The sequence below is a fragment of the Octopus bimaculoides genome, chromosome 9 (genome assembly GCF_046866305.1).
Source record: "Octopus bimaculoides isolate indiv1 chromosome 9, ASM4686630v1, whole genome shotgun sequence".
In the NCBI taxonomy this organism is placed as follows: Eukaryota; Metazoa; Mollusca; class Cephalopoda; order Octopoda; family Octopodidae; genus Octopus; species Octopus bimaculoides.
In genome coordinates this window covers 82,828,966-82,852,137 of record NC_142936.1, presented here as the reverse complement: position 1 = coordinate 82,852,137, position 23,172 = coordinate 82,828,966, and the positions used below count along the sequence as shown (strand labels likewise).

Below are 23,172 nucleotides of genomic sequence, written 5' to 3'. Positions count from 1 at the left end.
ACACACACACACACACAGTGCTGTATTACGTGATTTCTGCGTATTTGTGCGTCATTGGTAGCAAGTATTCGCAGTCAACGCCATGCTCAAACAAATTTCGCCTCCGCTGATGTATAGAAAAACAATGATTAATCAGTCGCTGGTGTTGCAAATAGCCGGCGGGACGGGTTGGGTAAAAATTCGTTATTAGCGACAAAAGCAGTATTAGTACTGAATAGCAATTTGTATACCTTGTGTAACGTGGTTATACTAAAAAAAAGCCGCAACAATGCGGTATTCGTCTTGAGAAAACACTTAAAGACGTGTAGTGCTAAAAATCATAGAACCATCAGCAGCAATCGAACTATCAGCAGCTGTGGTGGAATTGTTACATCACATGATTTCTGCGTACTTGGGCATACGGTCGATAGTGGATACTTGCTATTAATAATGCAGAGATGAGTGATTTAGCCTTTCCAACGCGCTGCTGGAAGAAAGGGCTTTGATTGATAGAACAAATAAAGAACTGGTCGCTTGCTAGGAAACCGGTGAAAGTTACAAGAAGAATCTTGCAAGTATTTACTTACTGGTTGAGTAATATTAAATATTTGATATTCCTTCTAGAGAATTTCAGCCTCCACAGTTATTACATACTTAACTAAATTCATTAATTATAGTATAAATACATATCGTAGGACAGACATTGAATTTGATTGACATAGACTTTTTTAATGCATTGTCGTTTATGTTTTTGAGCTGAGTGCAGCCATATACTACCGCAAAACATAAATGTAAGTAATTTTCATTGAACTGTTAGCAGCTGTGGTAGAATTGTTACTTCACGTGATTTCTGTGTACTTGGGCATGCGGTCGATAGTAGATACTTGCTACTAATGATGCAGAAATGCGTGATTTAGCCATTCTAACACGCTGCTGGAAAAAAAGGGCTTTGGTTGATAGAACAAATAAAAAACTGGTCGCTTGCTGGTACAGTAGGAAATTTGTACACGATAAAAATTGAAGGTTTTATTTTGTAAATATAACCACTTCTGCTTTTTATGCTATACGATATGTCAACGACTAATTAGTTTGCTTAATGTATGGGTTATATAACGAGTTCGATGAAAGAAAGGAATATTCAACGAAATTTCAAAAATTAACTATTTTTTCATCTTTAAGAAACTTCATCTTTATCCATATAAAAATAAAAATAAAGCATCATTCACACTCTTTCAACGTCTCAAAACGTCTCCAAACGTTTCAAACGTCACAGGCTGGAAGAAAAGGTTCACTGACAGGTCCCGATACTTAACGATTTTCTTCTGTTCGGCTACGGAAGCAGTGGCCCTCCCGTTTACCGCAGCATCCAGGATGTGGGGGGTGGGGAGCAACGGAGTTACAGACAGCGGAACCTCAGGAATAAAGGGTAAGAAGGGCTGATCTCTTCCAATCACTTCTGGATTGTCTCGCTGGCTCCTGAACTGAGGGGACATTGACCCGAACCAGGGCCCGTTTAGCTATGTGTGGCGAGCGAACCGACCAGTACTTTGAAATTTAATTTGGAGGGTCAGTAATAAACAAGGATAGGCACAATTCCATGCGTTGTCGAGATAAATAGCAACGTAAAGAATCAAATCTGTAAACTAGCCACAAAGAGATATAATAAAAATATTTCAATTGTTAACTGTCATTTATTCTTTTATTCTTTTATTTGTTTCAGTCATTTAACTGCGGCCATGCTGGAGCACTTTATTTAATGGAACAAATCGACCCCAGGACTCATTCTTTGTAAGCCTAGTACTTATTCTATCGGTCTCTTTTGCCGAACCGCTAATTTACGGGGACGTAAATACATCAACATCGGTTGTCAAGGGATGGTGGAGGACAAACACGGACATACAAACACATTCATATATACTGTATATATATATATACATACATATATATATATATATATATATATATATATATACACGACGGGCTTCTTTCAGTTTCCGGTTTCCGTCAACCAAATCCACTCACAAGGCTTTGGTTGGCCCGAGACTGTAGTAGAAGACACTTGCCCAAGGTGCCACGCAGTGGGACTGAACCTGGAACGATGTGGTTGGGAAGCAAGCTTCTTACCACACAGCCATGCCTGCGCCTGTTCAGTAATTTTTGTTTTCCGTATCTGAAAACCATTTTGTCTTCCCTTGATTTTAATCTTCCAGTAATGGCCCTTTCTCTGATATTTACAGTATTCCTTTTCGATAGTTACAGATGAGCAGTTATTTTTAACGAATAAACCTGAGTTCAAAATCTTACTGAAGCCAACTCAGTAATCCCCCAAGTACAATACATTGGCGGAACTAATACATCTTTCTTCTCTACTGACTTTTTATGTCATATTCGTACCAGTTGGACACAGCTCTGTGAGGCGGGATGGCTACTGCAGCGAATGTCGCTGGCCATTACTTGCAACAACGCCATCGCAGTATTGTCCGCGGGGCGCGGCTAAACACTCCATTTGTTCTGAGGTGTACTCCCTTCCTCCATCTTCTGCTGTTTAATCCCCCCCCCCTTTTCTTTCTTTTTCTTTGTAATTAAATTGTGATTCAATCTTTTTGAAAATAAAACATGTATCTATTACTAGTCACTAGAGCAGTGCAACCTTTTGTATACAGACTGACAACTATGTAGCCAGAAATGCTGGTATTTTACTAGCATTTCAAACAATGTTTTACTAAATGTCTGTGCTACCAAATGCATGCAAACTTGTTATACTTTCATCTGTGCATTTCTTTAATATGGATGCATTTTGATTCAGCACCAAAACTTCATAGGAAAGAAAATATGATTTTTTTTTTGTATATTATTTGATATTTCTAGTAATCATCTCTAAAGTTATCTATTCTTTTATTCTTTTAATTGTTTCAGTCATTTGACTGCAGCCATGTTGGAATACCGCCTCGAAGGGTTTTAGTCGAATAAATCGACTTCCTTGACATTTTTTTAAAGCCTAGTACTTATTTTATCGGTCTGTTTTGCCGAACCGCTATTGTTACGGGGTAACCTGTAGCACACCAATACCGGTTGTCAAACGGTGATGAGGTGGGAGGGAAATCACAGACAGACACAAAGACAAGTTTTCTATAGAAATTTTCTGCAAATTTTCTATAGAAATTAGAGCCAGTATTGAAAGTTACGACGTTTCGTATACGAACACGTCTATGTAAACAATGCGATGGAAGACAGAAAATAGGTAATAGGTATATATGCCTATTCCAGGTGTTCTTACTCCTTCTTCAGCACCACATCCAACCCATTAATCATCCTGGAACACATTGCTTAAGTAGCTACCAAACGTAGCTGTGTAACACAATTGGCTATATCAGTTTTACATAATAAACACTTTCCTAGCAACTGGTCGCACTACTAACACATGGGAGATGGGCACAGTATTGATTTATAAGTCTTTAATTTACTTGGTAGAATATTATGCTTGCATAACAAAATACGATGTCCCTACCAGAAATTAATACATTTCTAGCAATGTTTCACATATTCAGCATCGGTATGACGCAACTGAGGATTTTAAAATCATAATGTGATAGCTAGAGATATATTTTTCTTGACTACTGAGAAATTCATAGAAGCCATATCTTGGTTATCCTGAGATAACTCAATGAATGTATGAATTTATATAGTAATAGTAATCGTTTATCCATCGCCATATAGTGGCAAGTAAATTCTGTTAAGCTCAATTTGCAATGTTGTCGCTAGCCCGTAAACAATTTCTCAGTCCATTCAAGCCACTTATGGTTATATCTTCATCTGTTATGTTTCCTTTTTAATTATTTGAATTCTTTCCTTAAAGAAGGAGCCGATATTTTACAAAGAATCAAAACTCCATCGCGGAAATTTTGGGTAACAGCAACAGCGAAGGATTGACATTTGAATATAAGTTTAGAAAGGTTTGTATGTCTGTCTGGATATATTCAATGGCGTGTATATGATGCTCCAGTGAACTGCAGGATATTCAGAATATAGTGAATATTTGATAAAAAATGTAGGATGAGAGTGACTCTTATTGCCTTTGGTAAAAACTTGCCATTTATTATATAGACGAGTGTTTCGAATAATAGAAAACGCGTGGCTTGGTGGCTAGGTGTGTTGCACCTACGATTTCACGATCGCGGTTTCGATTCCCAGACGACTACGCGTTGTGTTCTTGAGCAAAACACTTCATTTGAAGTTGTTCCAGCCCACTCAGTTGTAAACGGGTAATCATTAGCCTTCCGATCAGAGGGAATGTTGGCTTGCTCGCCTAGCCAGCAGGGTGGCATCATTCGAAAGCTAAAACGATGCAAAGCGCATTGTGACCAGCGGATGTATAACAACATCCGATAGTCTGGTCGATCACGTGGTATGTGTGTGCGTGCGCGCGTGCGCGCGCGCGTGTGTGTGTGTGTGTGTGAGTGTTTGTTGAGAGTGAGTGAGGAATGAATATTCTGGTGTGTTACTGGAGTGTGTACGTGCATTAGGAGTATGTATATGAGGTGAGGCTGTGTGGAAAGGGGAATATGAATGTAAGGTATAGGTGTTGGCTATGATGTGGGCAGTGTATCTCTTTTAGAGACAGAGGGAAAAGTCATCCGAAAGAAGGCGTGGTTGCAGTTCCTGAGGAATAACTTTTGAATGCTCCACCAATCAGATTTGACCTTATCCACCAACGCCAGTAATTCAATATATGGATCTCAGAATTATTTCAGTCTAATTTAATTTTTCCCACAGCATTAACTTCTCTTCTCATTAACAGAGCAAGTTGAGTAGGTGTTAGAACATCCCTTCCCAAACATCTGAAGGTATTTAAAGGGCTGCTAAATGTTACACGAAAAGTTCTTCAACAATAAACCTGTCAGTATAAAGATAGAATTACTCTGGTTCGAAGAACACAAAAACGGATCATGTACCAGTGGTAGAGACAAGATAATACCCTAATTCTCATAAAATCGTTCAATGAATGAAAATAAATACATTTTTGATCAACTCACTGCAAATGTCGCTGCGTTGTTTGCATTGAGAAAAGTAACCCCCAGCAAATAACAGCAGTTCAAATGTCAACCTGCACTTTCCATTGTAATTCCACTCCAAATAAAAAAGAAAAGCCTTCCCCCTTTCACCTTACTTGCTCTCTCTCCCTGAACAGGGTTCTTTAACTTCCGTTCATATTTATTTTATTTCTAGGTCAACGTGAGATGCAGCCATGTGAAACTCATGACCAATTAAGAGACATTTTCTCATTCTAATATTGAAGCAATTTATATTATTGTCGTTGACAATAATATAAAAGTTTATTTCTACGAGCAAGATTTTTCCCAGCCGTCTACGTGCGAATTACCTAGTCCAATCAAAATTCAGGTAAGACCTACATTGGAGTATACTCGACATCTAGGAAGGTGTAACTACTACACGCTCATGGTAGACTATATAAAAAAAGCGACCATTCGACTGATTGGCATGAAACCGCTCACAAAAGCGCTTCTACCTTTGTCTTCTCTCTCTGCTTTCTCTAATGATACAGCTATGACCTCTGCACCTCCAAATCAGCAGACATCATCTCCAATCACCACCCCGCCCCGCCCGAGTTGTTTCTCCTCTCATCACTTACATTGTATCCATTCCTTATCACCAATGCACAAGCCATTACGTCCAGTCTTTGCTTCCTGTATTGTCGGATCGCTGGATTCCCAATACTGAACATGTTTTTCCTGCAGTCGTCAACTTGCAGCTGTTCAAGAGGAATATTTAACTTTGTCGATCTCACCGTTTTGGTGAGCCTGCATAGGTCATGGGTTCAGCGCCTTTCTCAGACGACTCCAATGGAAAAAAAATACAAATACCCACACATATGCTAAATATATCAATTACTTTAACTCAAGACCTCGACCCTCAAGTAAAATACGAAATAATCAAATAAAAATTAGTTTTTCTTAACGAATTTTGTATGTGGTTACTTATTTTGAATTTGTAACCGATGACATTCCTGTCTCCAGAGCACGACATAGTGACTTGGAATCTTATATAACATTGCAGTTTATGACATGCAGTCTATATAATAGTATACTTTATATAATATTGCAGTTTCTGTTACAGTCTATATATTATCGCATTCTGTATATATGAGACAAGCAGTCAATACAATATTATTGTTTACATGATGCGCAGTCTATATAATACTGTAGTCTATAAATATTGTTATCCATGTGATATGTAGTCTATAATATATTATGGTTTATATAATATCGCAGTCTATATAATTTTGTAGTCTATGTAACGAGCAGGTTATATAACATTGAAGTTCAGTTTTACTAAACGAAAAAAAAAATAGTTTCCAGTTTATTACGTATTCAAAATATTTGAAAAGAATGGACTAATGACCTTAACAGTTACATTGGCTCAACAGTGGGGATTAGTACAAAAGAACTTAGTAAAATATCAAACCCGATGGGACGATGGAGTCAGTCTAGAAACTACGAAAGACTGTCCTGGGATCTCGATTATCCTGTGTGTAACAACTTAATGAAAAACTGGAAGAAAATTCTGGAGATTACATAAGGATTATTATTGTGACTTTTCTAGAAAGAGGAAAAACATCTGTAAAAAGTAACAAGGAAAGTTAACCTGAAATATCTGAAGCTCACTGTATTTATTTATGTCTGTATGTTTTGAGTGTGCGATGAAGGGATGAGCTATGACAGAATTTGCGATAAAAGTATCAATTTTCTGGTAGAATACAGGAAATTGCGTGAAAGTATTTAGTCAATATTCGACAAGAAGAGCAAGTTCTTTATTCAATAGAAAATCTTTAAAGAAAATGCCAAGAACTTCCACTGTGAGCTTCAATGTCCCAGGTTTTGGGATCGATTCCAGCCAGTTTTAGGCTTTGCTTCAGCTGACCCTTGTATCGACGGAGGGGACGGCCACGGAGTCTTCTTCCAGTGGAAAGTTCACCATATAAAATTTGACACGGCAGCCTGGCTGCTTTCATTCTTGCTACGTGGCCCGCCCATCACAGACGAAAGAAGAAAGAAGAAGAGAAACAACAAGAAAGAAAATGAAGGCTGCATCAACCAAAGCCTCCACCATGGTTCCCTTGTGAACTTTGCAACAGACACTTCCATGCAAGAATTGGCCTCATTTGTCATCAGAGGCATAAACACGGACAGAGTGGAAGAAGTGGTCAAGAAGAAACCAAATAAATTATCGGACACACGATAAAACGCAGACACGACGTTCTGAGTTCAAATTCCGCCGAGGTTCTCTGCTTTGCATCCTTTCATGGTCCATAAAATAAGTACCAGTTAAACACTGAGATCGACGTAATCGACTTACCTCATCCTCCAGAAAACCGCTGGCATTGTGCCAAAATTTGAAACCATAATAATAATAATAATAATAATAATAATTATTATTATTATTATTATTATTATTATTATTATTATTATTATTATTATTATTATTGCCTTTGCACCGCTTCTAACGCTGGAAATGTACTGTGGTGCCATCTGTTCACTACCGGTGAACTAAGGTAACACCCCTTATTTTTAGAGCACCTTCCGGAGTATTCGGGCGGTTCCAAGCAGTGCTGTTTTCTGCCAGTGCTCCACACTAATTGCAGCCCCTATTTGTTCCATGTACTTCTCGATATTTTTACTCACTGTTCCCAGGGCTCCGACATTATTATTATTATTATTATTATTATTATTATTATTATTATTATTATTATTATTATTATTATTAAGGCGGTGAGCTGGCAGAATCATTAGCACACCGGGCGAAATGCTTAGGGGTATTTCACCCGATTTTTACAGTTCCAGTCCATCACGGGAATTAAAAATCTGTAAAACTTTCCAGAACTTAATCATTTAAATATATATGAGCATGTCTAGATATGCAAGTATTTGCATGAGAATACATACATAAAACATACAGATCTGCACATACATACACACACATACATACATACATACACACACACACATACATACATACATACATACAGTACCCTATTGTTGATATTAAAGTTCCAATAAAGGAGCCTTGGATCTCGGTTAGAAACCAGTTCTTTCTCTATTGGCAAGAACTCTTGAAATAAACTAAATAATGATATACATACATACAAACATACATACACACACCAAGCTAAGTCAAAAGTAATTTCGGAATTTCACTGATGATATTTGGCGGCTTGTATCTCCATGTTATATCATTAATTTGACACAATTTCTTGTCCAATCGTTACTGAATAGTTATTTTCTCTATTTTCATGCATAACATAAACAGTAATTGTTTATTTTTTTATTTTAGAGATTTGATAATGAGTAGTGAAAAATTTGCAATTAGAGCCCATTTCACGTTACATGTAGAAAAAAAAAAGGATTGAGTGCATACGTATGTATACGCGGTGCGTTCATAAAGTATGTGACTATATTTTTTTCCGTCAAAACTAATGACGTGTAGGCAAAATCCTTTGGGTGGGAGATGATGCCAGCCTTCCTGTGCATGAGCGAAAATTTTCGCGCCGGTAGGCAGCGTCAGCTCCCGGCTGTTATGCCTAGAGTACAGACGTTTAGTGCTTGCTCGTCGGATTTTCGTTTTCACGCAAGATGACCGAACGCATCGAGCAGAGACCATAAACCCATGTCCCGTCACCAGCGATGATGGTCTTCCTGAAGTCTGAGTCGTGGTTTGCACAGTCCAGCATATCAGAGCGATTTCCATGCGGAGTTGGTTCTGCTGCTCAGCCAGCACCTTAGGGGCGAATTTCGCCGACACTCTCCGCATGCACAAATCTTGCATTAAAATGGAATGCGCTGATCCTGTGCTTATTCTCACTGGATTGTTACACGGCTCTTCCATGACTATTCGCCAAACCTTCTCAATGCTCCTCGTGCTGGCTTCTGGGTGACCTGCTGAATCGTGTCTCGCTTTCCACTGAGGTACAGCCATGTTTGAAGTGATTGTACCATTCCTCGATCTGAATTTTGCTCATGGGATCATCGCTACAGAGCTGCTGAATCTTCTGGATGGTTTCAGCTTGAGTATCGCCAAGCTTTTGGCAAAACTGGATACCACATCGCTGCTCGATACGTTCGGTGAAAACCAGCATCCGACAAGCACGCATTACACTTCGGTATTCTAGGCGCAGCAGCCGGGTACTGACGTGGCCTACCGGTACGAAAATTTCCCGCATGCGCAGGAAGGGTACGTCACCTCCCATCCTAATGATTTTGCGGCATTAGTTTTGGTGGTGAAAAATAAAGCCTAATGCTTTTTGAACGTACCTCGTATGTATGTCTATAATGCATGTGAGAAATGAGTGGCTTAGTGGTTGAATTGTTGGACTCATTATCGTAAGGTTGTAGTTTCGATTCCTGAATCAGGTCATGCACTGTGTTCTTAAGAAAAAACCATTTCACGTTGCTCCAGTCCACTTTGCTGGCAAAAATAATTAATCCTGCCGCAGCTCGGTGTTCCGTCCAGGGAGTGAAATCTGAACGTCACAGAATCCGGAAAACTGACCCTATGAGTATATATGACTCGGAAAGGACCTTTGATCCTTTTTGGTCCTTTAATGTGTGTGTGTGTGTATGTGTGTGTGTGTGTATGTGTGTGTGCGTGTGTTGTGTGTGTGTGTTGTCTGTGTGTGTGTGTTGACTGTATGTGTGTATATATGTGCGCGCGCGTATATGCAAACATGAACATAATACTCACATGTGTATGTGATATATATATATATATATATTAAATATATACTTTTATAAAACAAATTTTACAAAATATATAGTATCTGTTAACAGTCTTAGCCAAAAACTCACAGTTGAGTTTTTGTATATATATATGTATACATGTCTCTTAAAGGATAGAGCTCAAAATCAATGCATTGAAGATACTTTATTGCAGCGACCCTGATGAGATGGAGTATGTAATATGTTGTAATTTGTTACAATATTTTACGAGACATCTTATGATGTGGTTTATTTTTCCGGGATACCCTATTGAAATGTGCATAGGTTTGGCTTATTGTGGTTGTTTCTGTTATTATAATTGTTGCTGCAATAAAGTATCTTCAATGCATTGATTTTGAGCTCTATCCTTTAAGAGACATGTATACATATATATATATATATATATATATATACATATATATATATATATATATATATATATATATATATATATATATATATATATATATATATATATATATATATATATATATATATATATATATACATATATATATATATATATATATATATATATATATATATATATATATATATATATATATATATATATATATATATGTATGTATGTATGTATGTATGTATGTGCGCCTGTATGTGTGTATTTAATTTAGTTTTGTAAATGTAATAAAAGTAAGACAATAAATAAAGAAATTGGAAACGTCATTTTATTCTTGTTGCTTTTAATGATCTCATTCATCACGACTGCCATCACCATTTACATTGTTGTTATGTAACAAATTCCCACCTTAAAAGGAATGCGATGTGCATGGTTTTTTGAAAGTATATTATAGCGATAAAGGAATGTCTTAAAGGAAATACAGGAGATGGAGAAAATTTTTCCTTTCTAATATAGGCACACGGCCTGAAATTTTTGGAGAAGGGGTAGTCGATTACATCGACCCTAGTACTCAACTGGTACTTGTCTTATCGAGCCCAATAAGATGAAAAGCCGAGTCGACCTCGGCGGAATGTAAAAACGTAAAGAGCCAAAAGAAATACGTATTTTGTCCAATTCGCTAACGATTTTACCAGTTCGCTACTTGAGATTGAGAAATTATTAAAACATGTTTGCGAAATTTTTCAGACTGTGTCTGAGAAGGAATGGTAATAATGCCTCCTGGACTGTATTTTATCTCCTAGATTGGTGAGAGGGATGTTGTTAATGTTTTGTTTAAACATCTGTAAGTCCACTTTATGAAAAATATGGGCAAATCCCAAGGAGATTGAAACCAGAGGACAAATATTATTGGAGTGTTTAATATAGGTTTATAGTAGACAGACAGTATGCATATAATAGGCCAAGACGAGCTGTATACATCCTACTAATTCAAAGAAACAATAGAAAAGACTGAGGGAAGATAGAGTGGAGTGTTTGTGAACCAGTAGAGACTGCGTGTCGGTGAGTCTGACAATCAGGAAAATGAGCATTTTTAAAAACGCAGCCTAGGATGTTGTTTATGTAGCAGATGCACTGTTTCAAATATACGAAGTTTATTATACTCTGAGCAACACTCCATCTGTATGTTGTTAGGTTATTTTAGGAATATGAGAAGTAAGGAATATAGTTCGGAAAAAAAATATCATAGAATAATATAAGTTTCAATTAATTTAGCACAAAGGGAGAGGTTTTGTCATTTAGTGAGGTTTTGATCGGAATCGAGTTACCTCGTTTGAATTTCCAGCTATGAGCTTCACCCAATTCATATAGCCATAAAAGGCACGGTCATCCTCTCGAGAGAACAAAACAGACATGTAAATGTTTACTGGCCAATCAGTATTGGCCAGTGTGTATCGACTAACGGCAGCGAAAATCAAAATTGGGTTCAGTAAGTAATCTGTTAATTTGCAATTCGAAAACTCTAGAAAGTTTTGCCGAGGGTTATATCAACTGACAATTTTCACTCCACGCCCGAGTCACATCGAATTCAACATGGAACTTTGTCACTTTATTTCTCGAGATGTGCTCTCGTTTCTTTCTACTTGTCTACGAATACATGTTCGACAAAGATTAATCTATCCTTGAGTTTTAATGACAGTATACATCCATCTATTCATCCTTCATGAAGTTCTGCGGGCCACAGATTGCCCACGACTCATCTAGATTGTGGAAATAAAATAGTACAGTTAAAATAGCTGAAACAATTTATAGTATCTCCACCTAGGAGGAATGACAGTCGCTCTGTAATGTAATCGGTACTGCAGTCAGCCGATAAGCAATTGAAAAATCATATTAGTTTCTTCTTTGGGCCAGTTGCTATTTTTTGTTTCAAATAAGTGCTTATAATGTCTAATATCGTTTATATTAAACTTAATGAGATCGATTTTGCTCTAAGTTTTATTGATAGTGAAGGGATTCAAACCTCAACAAGATATTCAGTTAGGAATCATGAATGAGCCACCACGGTTTCACAGCGTGAAGCTGTGGCGTGATATGACTCTTCGAATGATATACAATTCACCCACTTTTCACCCTAGAAAAACTGTTTGGCGCCTAGCTCAGCCAGACGACCGTGGGAATTCAGGTGGACCACCTTGGGCACTCACAGAAGGCAGACCGCTAAGACCACTCGAGCAAGAGACGTTTTCGGACACTCATACACGACGTTCCACAGCTAGCCTTCTTCAAGACATAGAGTAGTTCTCTCTTCCCAGTCGGCGGTTATATTATATCTACACCTTTCATTTCTAGACAGCCAGCACAGCAAATAATGTCCATTATTAAATATGTTAAAAGTTAAAGGTCGTGAGTTTGCTTCATTTATTATAAACGCAGCCAGTTAGACCACACGACGATCGTCGTCAACACAATGCACATCCAACTTCGCAATCCCACAACAATGGTAACAAATCATCCACTCGCAACAATAGCATTAGAATTTAAATGAATTATAAAAGAGAGTATTTGATATATTTATCACAATAATTTGATATGTTTTGGGAAATTAGAGGTTAGGACAAGATGGAGAAAAAATTAAAAAAGAATGATTCAGATAAAGAATTAACTTTCAGGAAAGAAATGATCACTGTCATTTAAAAAGACGCAAAATTGGTAGAGAAGCAAGAATACATAAAGAAGTAGAAAATAGTTTAATGAATTGAATTAATCCACACAATTTGAAAAATGTAATAAAATTTACTTGAATGCAAGAAAAACAATGAACATAATAAGATTGTTCATTACTTAAAATCATTTGTTAATTTTTTTTCTTAGTTGGCACCGCATTATTTAAGTAGTGCTTTTCAAACATTTTAAACTCATTTTTTTTCACTAACACTTTTTAACGTTCCTCATGTTACAATTGAACACTCTCTATTTTTAATGTACTTATACATAACTTCAGGTCAGAGTAACTCCAGACATTAGCAGACCTATACGATGCATAGTCGGCCGAAACGATTAGCCGTAGCCTACAAATTCATTTTCTCAGTTATATCATGTCTCCACCCAGCTGAGGGCCACAGTTCATGACCCGGTATATAGTATTGAATCGTATGATGTACATTGTGATAGTCTGAATATGTTGCGCGCTCTTCTAAGCTCAATCTATTTCTGTATGTCCGTAGATACTGGAAGTGGTTATACAGGAGACAGGTAAGATAGACTCGGCCCTAGCGATGCACTTGTTCTTCTGCATTTGTTATTGTGCTGTGAATCTCATTGCAATGCTTGTGCTTAACAACAATGATAATGTTGTACTCACATTTTTTTTAGCACAGTAAAGAATATGGAACGTTGCCACATTATCAATGAGATGAACGATCGTCCGTTTTCATCATCTGTTTTATTGTTACGGGTGGAACGCGACGATTCCAAGTAAAGGAACCAACAGAATAACGTCGAAAAGTTCTGCTCTTATCAGCGATTTAGTCGGACAGCTTGTGTGGTTAAGTGAAGATGAGAGATAGACAGATAGATAGAGAGAGGGGGATGGAGAGAGAGCAAGCGAATGAATACGAGTGCCGGTGGCCATAGCGTTGTCCTATGCTAGTAGAGGTTAGGTCATTTCATGTCATTGACTATTCATATTTATCAGGTCAAGCCATCCATATTAGCGGATCGTGGTTAGTGCTTTATGTGTTTGGTTCCCTTTTGTCTGTTAGCAAACCTCTACTTCTCTGTGGATGAGTGACTGATCTGTTGTTTGCTCCTATATATATGAATTCATTTAGCTAAATCAAAACTTGATTGAGCTGTAATATTTGCTTCGTCAGTGTCTTCGTTAACGTCAGTGTCTTCGTTAACGTCAGTTAATGAAATGAATGTGTAGTTAGGCGTACTTAGTTTTTTGGGGGGTTTTTTATGACGTACCCACTCAATTTGAAAGATCAGCTTTTTGATTACGAAAATCCAACTGAAAGAAAAACAGTTTGCGTTCAAACTGAGCAGAGACCTGTTACAAATATTATTATAATTATTATAATATTATTGTTATATAACATCAGTAACATGATATATAAATGACTGACTCTGATAAAGACAGCGATGACGCTTCTATAACAACAGGTCAACTGCCAAACTGTGTCTTTTTTCTGATACATTCTGAGAAATCTGAGACATGGTTTTGGAGTATCTTATAGAATTTTGTTCCTAAACACTTACAACAAAACTAGGTTAATTCTTAATCATATCTGAGCTGAAGACACTTCCCAATTTATTTTGAAGCAGAAGAAAAAAAAAAATCCTGAAAATATTTAAAAAACAAACACGAATACTAGTTCTGCAAATATGATACCGAAACACGAAAACTGAAAGCAGCGATGATTTTCATAAGAAATAGCTTCACACATTTTAAATAAAAACAAATTAGTCCTTATTCAATGACAAAAACAAGAAACGCAACATACTTGTGTTTAATAGGATTCCATCTCCCCCACCCCGAAAATCTACAGGATCTACAGTATAAGTTTGAAGTAAAATGAGATCCATTTTCAAAATGTAAAAATAAGACGTTTTTAGTTTATTTGCTCTATATTTCACTTTCTGTTTGTTTTGAAGGATGTTTGACAGAGCTCTGTCCTATGGTAGCTAGAAACAGACGGTTTAAGTTAAACGAATTCCACCTCCTTCATTTTCTTATATTGACATAAATGAACTTCTATTGCCTCAGCATATTGCTTCTAAATCACATGTTAGCCTTCTGAAAACGTTTCCAGGCTATTAATCTTTAACATTTGTTTATTTAATTTGGTAAGTTCCTTTTTCATTTAATTACAATATTCTTGAATGTCATTGGTAAAAAGCCAAGCTAATAACCTCAAAATTGCTGGTTCAGTTCTTGGTTCTCGTATCTCAGGAGTCAATTTCTTTAGAATCGAATGTGCAAGAGACACTCATGTATCCATAGATAATTCAAAATAAAAACAATCAACTGTTTTTACTTCTATAATATTCAGAAGTTGGTCCTGTTAAATCGTTAGAAAATGGTACAGGTTCGCTTCTCTGCTTGATATATATGTCGAGTGCAGATTGCATCGATAACCAGCTTGAGGAAGCTTCCTCTTTGGTTTAAAAATGGTAGTAAAGTTGGTTCGTACAGAACAGCCATGTTGAAGTGGCGACAAGCATTACTTTATTAAAAAATCTAAATTTTAATTTAATCCCATCTGTGACAAGCTCCGGCTGTGTATTAATATTATTTAATTACCGCAATGTTTCCAAGATTAAGTGATAGAAGTTCACTATATAAATATACCTACAAGAAATGTACACGAATTCCCTGAAATGGACCAAAACATGTTCGTACCTGTCAAAAACAGATTCAGTTAACATCATAAGTCTTAGCGCTTATATTTTCCTCACCTTATTACAACGGTAATTTTATAATTGAAACTTTTTTGGTTTCTTCATTAAGCATCTTAGCACTCACTTTATTATTGTTTTATGCAGACGGTGTCCCTATACATCAGCCCATTTATCCATCCATAAATGCATCCCGACCTGCTTGTCACACATGTTTTCCCTGTTCTCAATACGCTGATGACAACTCGCTTCTCAGACCCTGCGCCAACTACTTTTTCTCTGCACTTCTCTCCCTAGTCACGTTTTCTTACTAATTAAACATCAAAATCAGTATCGATCTCTCCGGCTTTGGTTTGTGACCAGCAAAGATCAAGTTATGAATGTCATCCTAACCAACCTGGAACTATGACTTACAAAGGTCAAAGAACTACTATCAAATTCACAAACCTAGGACTATGATCTACAAAGGTCAAGGGATCGGCCTTTGTCTCTCTCTAAAGTGGGACTGTGACCGACAAAGGTTAATAACCCTGCACCTCTTCCTCTGAATAACTTTTAAAAAATTAAAACCTAAACTATTGTACGGTTTTAATTTTTGAACTATTAACTGCATCCGGGAACAAAACGACTGAGAATCTTTATGTACAATCCTACTTTCTTCCCCACTTCCTTCTTCATGTATGTGTGTGTGTGTGTGTGAGAGAGAGAGAGAGAGAGAGAGAGAGAGAGAGAGAGAGAGGGAGAGAGAGAGAGAGAGAGAGAGAGAGAGAGAGAGAGAGAGAGAGAGAGAGAAAGCCTGCGTGCACTTAACGCATACACACTTTTGATAGACCAGTTACTGTAGTACATGACCTGAAATAACATCTGTCATGGGCTTGCTATGCTAAAAACACAATAGATATCAGAAAGAGACGAAAATTCGTCCCAGCAGTGGCTAGTTTGAGCGCCAGATACCTTTTGGCGTTTTGCGTTTTTTCAATGGCGCGTACTCGCAACCAGTGACATGTTCGGACGAGAAATCGCCGTACAACTGGTACAAATTTCGTCTCTCCCTGATACTTATTCTGTTTTCAACGTAGCAAGTCCATAAGTGATGTTATCTCAGGACAAATATTGCAGTAACTGGCCTTTCGACAGTGTGTATGCATTACATATGGCATGTAGCTACTTTAATACTGCTTCAATTGCATATACCGGATCATTTTGCAGCTTTAATAAAAAGTATATTACTCTACCTTTGGTAGAGTGAAACTTATTGTTAAATTCGCGTTGATCAGGACATCAAGTTTTGCTTAAACAGTTTGTTCAATAAGCTGTCAGGCGACACTTTCTATATTGAGTTACTGCATCAGTGACTGTTCCGTTGTTATTCTTAAACTAATTTTAAAATAACTTTAATTTAACATTTCTATAAATATAAGCATCTTTATCTGGCAGTAGTGGTAAGAGTATGTTTAGCTGAGTAATTCTAAAATAATAACGAAGCATGTTTGGTATTGTCACCATACGTCAAACTCTGGTCCTCTCCCCAATGTAATGCTTACATCCTACTTTTAATTGATTTTAATTCATTTTCATTAATCAAAACTTCTTGGTCCACTATATTAAGTATCCTAGCCCTGACTGATATTTGCTTTTCATACAGAGTATGATTCTGGATATTTTCCTCTCTCCCTTCTAACATACATATTCGTACGCGCGCGCGCACATACACGAAATTGTTTCCATAAATTCAGAAACCCGAACTCTATTTGACTATGGTGCCAGTATTTAATATTATTCCTCGGTTTGTGAGTATTCAGTAGATTCTAACACTTGTTTTCCTATATAGGTTATTTAGCGGGTTGAAACCCGACCAATTATGTTTCGTTTAATATCCACCCTGATTTACTAGGCAGAATTTTTAAATAAAATAAAAACAAAATTAAATAATTCTGGATAACACTTTTAATGGCAATCCGTTAATTCTCATAGTTGTAATGCTTTGATCGACATTTTGTTGTGGCTAAAGCCTCAAAGTTCAAATCATACACGCCCATTCTGTTGTTCACGGTAATATATGCTAAACAACGGGATATTATTATTATACAAAAGCTGAAAACATTTTAAAACTACTATCATGTCCGCCTGTACTACACGCATAATTTACAGTTTGTATAATATAAGAGATCATTGTTTGAAGCAAAATTCATTTTCATTTAAAGGGGAAAAAGAAAAAGTTTAAAAAAACCCTATACGATATTATTTTTTGTAATATTTCTACATTAATATTTGTGTCGAGCTGAGTAACCCAGGCCCCTGAAATAGTACTACAGTAGATCGTGTTCCGTTTACCACATAAACTCTTCCTTTGTGTATATTTAACCCCAAAATTCGAGATCGTGTCATGTTTAAAACTATTACTGTACTACTTTTATCTGATCTGCAATTCCTTTTCTACTCTAAGCACAAGGCCCGAAATTTTGGGAGAGGGGGCCAGTCGATTAGATCAACCCCAGTACGCAACTGCTATTTTATTTATCGACCCTGAAAGGATGAAAGGCAAAATCGACATCGATGGAATTTGAACTCGGAACGTAAAGACAGACGAAATACTGCTAAGCATTTCGCGCGGCGTGTTAACGTTTCTTATTTCTGTATTGCCCACAAGGGGCTAAACATAGAGGGGACAAACAAGGACAGACGAAGGAATTAAGTCGATTACATCGACCCCACTGCGTAACTGGTACTCAATTTATCGACCCCGAAAGGATGAAAGGCAAAATCGACCTCGGCGGAATTTGAACTCGGAACGTAAAGACAGACGAAATACTGCTAAGCATTTCGCCCGACGTGCTAACGATTCTGCCAGCTCGCCGTCTTATCTGTTCCACCATTCCATCGCAGTTAAAATCGTATTCGAATTCAACAAGCAGCGCTTTTACTACTGAATGTTTCATTTGGTTTGGTGAGGCATGGTTAGAGTTTAAAGTTTTCCTTAAATGATCCAGAAAATGAAAGCACTCAACCGTAGTGTGTTGCACTTGTAATCAGATATAAGTGCTTCGATTCACTCAGCTTACCGCATTAATAATAATAATAATAATAATAATAATAATAATAATAATAATAATAATAATAATAATAATAATAAAAGTAATAATAATAATAATGATAATAGGTTAGTTGAGTTAGACGTTAAAATAACCGTCTAAGGGATAGAAGTATCCATTATACCACCGGTATATTACCTATATTTAACCATGGACGTACATATGCAAGCATATTATGCTCATAAATTATAGGTAAAGACAAGGATAAACATGGGTTTATCAAGATTCAAAATTTAAAGAAAACATAAACCGGAGAAGCACTGATAAACAACAATTGACTTACATCAATTGTTATTTATTAATTCAATGCAAATAGACTGCATCCCATCTAACAGCTGTTTCTGCTTCCAATGTTGTATGGTATTGCCATTGATATGAAAAATATGTAAAAGTATTAATCATATTTGGTAATAAAACTTATCTGAAACAAGGAACTTCATCAGAGTGAAGAATAAGTAAAGAAGAGCAAAGAGCGTATGCTCATCTTTACTCTTTTACACTTTTACTTGTTTCAGTCATTTTGACTGTGACCATGCTGGAGCACCGCCTTTAGTCGAGCAAATCGAACCCAGGACTTATTCTTTGTAAGCCTAGTACTTATTCTATCGGTCTCTTTTGCCGAACCGCTAAGTTACGGGGGCGTAAACACATCACCATCGGTTCTCAAGCGATGCTGGGGGGGGGGGGGACAAACACAGACACACAAACGTATACACACACACACACACACACACACACACACACACACACACACACACACACATATATATATATATATATATATATATATATATATATATATATATATATACATATATACATATATCCGTCTACCAAATCCACTCACAAGGCTTTGGTCGGCCTGAGGCTACAGTAGAAGACACTTGCTCAAGGTGCCACGCAGTGGGACTGAACCCGGAACCATGTGGTTGGTAAGCAAGCTACTTACCACACAGTCACTACTGCGCCTATTTATTTATTCTTCACAATTTGCATTGGATTAATAATAACAATCGATGTAAGTCAATTGTTGTTTATCAGTACTTCTCCATTTTCTGTATTCTTCACATTCTAATAATAATAATAATAATAATAATAATAATAATAATAATGTTTACTTTATCAACCACTAAGGGTTTACAAGAAAAAACCCGTTGGGGACAGTACTTGACATTACCACGTGGAGTTACATAAAATGAAGCGTGTAAACAATGAAGAACAATAACAAAATAAATTTTAACAGCGAAAAAAATTCCCTTTAAAAAAGAGAGAGACTTCCTAGGGCTGCTCATACAACCCCTACAAAAACCACTGAGGCTCTGATCACTAGAGCAAGTGTCCTCTCCTCACCGTCTATAGTCGCATGCTTAGAGTAGACCTGTCCATTCGGACCATTTTTGCAAAATTCACTCACCTTTCAACAAAGTTGCTGGGCGGCAGTACTTCCCTCTCTACCCTCACTTTCGCGCAACTAACCCTTTATAGAATGCCAAGCGCTTGACCAGTGGAGCACCTAACCATAGAAAGCGAAAGAGTATGCGCTACAGTTTGGTCAGACTTAAACCGGGACAGAACTCGACGGTCAGGCGGTAGTATATGACGGAAGCGATATAAGTATTTGCAACATCCACCCAACCTTTCAGAAATAGCTTTCTCTCGGCCCATTTTTAGGTGATATTGGCCACCCTGCTCGTCACCTCGTCCCAGTTCTTCTCCACCTGGAGATCCGGACCAAACCAGACCCCGAGCAATTTAACCGGTCCTTCCGTTCAGCATCCCACAACATTATTGGAGGGCATTATCTCCTTAATGATAATAATAATGATCCTTCTGCTATAGGCACATGGCCTGAAATTTTGGGGAGGTGGGTGAGTCGATTACATCGACTCCAGTGCTCAGCTGTTACTTATTATATCGACCTCGAAAGGATGAAAGGCAAAGTCGACCTCGGTAGAATTTGAACTTAGAATGTAAGGACGGACGAAATGTCACTAAACATTTTGTCCGGCGTGTTAACAACCCTACCTGTTCGCCGCCTCTGTCTTAATAGTAATGATAATGGTTTCAAATTTTGGCAACAAGTCCAGCAAGTTCGAGAGTGGGGGTAAGTCGATTACAATCGATCCCAGTGATCAACTGGTACTTATTTTATGAACCTCGCAAGGATGAAATGCAAAGTAATTCCGAATATGGCCATGCTCTCAAAATAAATAAATAAATAAATAAATAACAGAGTGTGGAACAGATGTCATGAAGTTTCTTCTCATTGCCTGACAATTTTGTCCAAAAAAAAAAGAAAAGAAAAGAAATGCAAGAAAACATGTAATATACCACTGCTTACCAAAAGCCGCAGGGGTTTTCAGTACACGCTCAAGAGAATAGTTGAAAGAAGCCCTAACTGAACTATTACAGAATAGTGCGGTTTTCGTGGGACGATGAAGGGCATGTGGGAATTTACGTTTAAGCTTCAAGGCCGTGGACGAGGTGAAGGAATAGGTAAGTTGGTGCGTAAAACACCTGTCTATAAGACAGGGCCATAATATAAATGGCGGTTGAACACAACGGTCACAGTCAGATATATAAGGAGCGTTACTGTTCTTAGACTTGTTGTTACCTTTACGGTATGGCACAAGTAAATAGTGAGTAGCAAGGTGACCAAAATAACATGTGAAGAGGTTTGCATAGACGTGCAAGTTCTGATGGCCCTCGAAGAGTAGAGGACCATCCAGGAGCTGTATCGTTGGATGCAGGATATAAAGCGTTACGACTTTCATACCGGGCAGAAAACCCTGCTTTCAAACATGCTGCATGAAGAATTACAGGAAAAGTAATGATGAAAGAGAGAGAGAGTAAGTGAATGAGTGAGTGAGTGAGTGAGTGAGTGAGTGAGAGCGAGAGAAAGCCGGAGTGAGGGAGAGATAGCTAGCTCTCTCTCTCTCTCTCTCTCTCTCTCTCTCTATATATATATATATATATATATATATATATATATATATATATATATATATATATATTATATATATATATCAAAATACAATGTTTATATACCAAAAAGATTTTATAACATTTTTCTAACATTTTTCTGACATAATTTAAATATATACTTTAACCAAGTAACACAAGCCTTCTGTAGTTTTTTCACTCTTATTATCTTATATATATATATATATATATATATATATATATATATATATATATATATATATATATATATATATACATATATATATATATATATTTGTCCCTTTCTTGTATCACCTAACTGTCTGGATGTTTTGCGTCCTTGTCCCATTCTGTATTATTTATTTATATATATATATATATAGCAGCGTACGTACACCTTGTCTCTAATATATATATATATATATATATATATATATATATAGAGAGAGAGAGAGAGAGAGAGAGAGAGAAAGTGTATGTGTGTGTGTGTGTGAGAGAGAGAGAGAGAGAGAGAGAGGGAAAGAGAGAGTGAGAGAGAGAGAGAGAGGTGGGGTAGGGACCACAGGTCTCAGCTCAGAGGAAAGTCGAAAACCTCGACTTTGGTGCCAGCAAGCTGATGACTAAGAAGCTGACAACCAGAAGGCAGAAAGACCTTCGAGTAAAGATTCCCTATCAACATGTGATGATGATGATGATGAGCGAACGGAGGTTAAAGAGGAGTGAAAAGCTATGGACGATGGCAAAACAAAAGAGAAAACGAGCGCAGAAAAGAAAATTGATCCCGCAGACAGCAAAGAAAATAGGAGTGTTCAGATCATAACCAAGTTGCAGATGGATGTGTTAGACGACCTGGACGAAAATGATGCACTGATCCAAACATTATTGTTTCTCTCCAGTGTATGAGTGGGTTACTCAGGCTGCCTTTTACATATTTTTGTTATACCTTGTTTTAACTGTGTTTATACATAACCTGATATTTATTTATTTCGATATGTTTATTGTATCACATTCTTACACTTCCCTTTTATCTTGTTCATCCCCAGACGTTTTCGTACCACTATTTTATTTGTATGTTAGGACTTTTGTGACCAATAAATAAATCGCTTTTTTTTACCCCCCGTAATCATATTTTAATTGTATATATTCATTACATTACTGAGTGCAGCTTGTTGGCCTTGCATATGTTATTTTAGTTTTGTTGTTACTCTTGTATTGACAGTATTCTACGTCATTGTGTCATTGTACTTCTATAATCCTATTTTGTTGGTATTTCATAATCCTGTCACAATTTCCAGTGTATGAAAGCATCAATTCTATCAAGCTAACAAATGTATTTTGCCTTGGTTAAGACAATATGATTTTCCTTCCTATCCTTCACTTGTTTTGCAATTACTTAATGTATTCTGTTACATTTCATACTTTTGGTGGCTTTTAATAAGAACACTTTGAACCTAGGCTGTAAAGGATAATCTTTCCGTAAAAGCCTCATGTCCTGCGCTTCTTATCCACTGTCGCCACTTTTCTTTGCAGATTTTTTTTCAGATATAAGTCGTGGAAGGACTTTTCTTGCCAACATTATAGCAAGGTATTTTTCATCCCCATTATTAGCTACGTTTTTAGACTT

At 37.0% G+C, this 23,172-nt stretch overlaps 1 protein-coding gene across 1 annotated transcript in view; it reads right to left on the bottom strand.

Moving 5' to 3' along the window:
* LOC106879284 (uncharacterized) overlaps nt 1-23,172 on the bottom strand; it is a 57,079-nt gene that overhangs the window by 21,986 nt on the left and 11,921 nt on the right. The gene's annotated exons all lie outside the window — the stretch shown is intronic.